Source organism: Pygoscelis adeliae, unplaced genomic scaffold, assembly GCF_000699105.1.
Source record: "Pygoscelis adeliae isolate BGI_AS28 unplaced genomic scaffold, ASM69910v1 Scaffold21, whole genome shotgun sequence".
In the NCBI taxonomy this organism is placed as follows: Eukaryota; Metazoa; Chordata; class Aves; order Sphenisciformes; family Spheniscidae; genus Pygoscelis; species Pygoscelis adeliae.
The window spans coordinates 10,272,479-10,273,668 of record NW_008824243.1 but is presented as its reverse complement, the minus strand read 5'-3'; the positions used below and the strand labels follow the sequence as shown (position 1 = coordinate 10,273,668).

Genomic DNA, 1,190 nt, shown 5'->3' with positions numbered 1-1,190 from the left:
CTCCCCCCACCCCCCCCCCCCCCAAAAAAAAAAAAAAAAGCCCAGCAACAGTTTGGCCAAGGCTTAAGAGGAATAAAGTAAATGCGATCTGATTCCTTAGCAGGAGAGACAGCAGCAGGCAAAGGTGCTAAAGCTTCCTTTAACTGTTTGCTTCTGCAAGGGTGGGGGGGCGACACACCACAGCCACATATATACCCAAATTGGGCAAGAAAAGCAAGTTCTGAGCTGCTTGTTCTTCTTCGAGACTTTGGATCCGATTAGAATGTCATTTTTTTTCATCCCCACAACAGAAAATGCTCCCTTCCCTGCCCTGGCTGAGTGTGTATCTGGGGATCTGCGGTTTCGCCTTTTTAAGAGGAGGAAAAAAAAAAATAGGACAGTGAGATGTCCCTTAAGTAGCTTATTTAACTCGCATTGTTATAATTTTGCAACTCGCTGTGGTGCTGCTATAGGATTTGTGTGTTTTCCTCTCGGGGTGGTGGCGGTGGGGAGAAGCATCGGAGCAGGGAGATATTTTTAGTTGAGCACTTTGCGTTTGTTTGCATGCTTGTTTATCTGGAAAATCAACTTGAAGTTGCATTATCCTTGTTTGGAGAGGCAGTTAGCAAAGCCCATGTTAATCTCATCAGCATGGAGTCGAGAAAGGAATATATTTCCTTCTCCTGAATCCATCATGCTCTGTGTGTGTGCGAAAAAAAAAAAAATCCTCATCTTTTCCAATCTCTGTTCGTTATTTTCCAGTACATTTTTGGGTGAGATGAACTCTGAGCCATTTCATTATTCTAATGCTAATTGAAATGTGAGCATTTAGGGAAATGTAGCCCCCAGAGCAAGTTGCCAGTGGGAGTTGAGCAGAGAAGAGGTGGAATCCTTTATTCTGGCAGTTAAATGCAGCAAGGTTTGAAATGAGTAATGGAGAGTTATTTATTTTTTTCACCTCGATGGCACGGTTGCATGGAGGGAGAGGGCTTTGCTGGGTCTCTTCCTGAGGCTGTTTTAGTTGGTTACAGTGCAATTGCAGCAGAGCCATGGAGTAATTGCAGTGCCTCTTTCGCAGCTCTGCTTGTCACCTTTGCTGGGTAAAGATGACGGGAGCTGCTTTCCCCGCTTGCTTACAGGTTCATGCGATGCCCAAGCAGGTTTCCAGCAGGTACCACTGACCCTGAACCCCCAGCCCTGCCTTCACCTTG

At 45.7% G+C, this 1,190-nt stretch overlaps 1 protein-coding gene across 1 annotated transcript in view; it reads left to right on the top strand.

The window, feature by feature from the left end:
- NTRK3 (neurotrophic tyrosine kinase, receptor, type 3) overlaps nucleotides 1-1,190 on the top strand; it is a 221,217-nt gene that overhangs the window by 449 nt on the left and 219,578 nt on the right. The gene's annotated exons all lie outside the window — the stretch shown is intronic.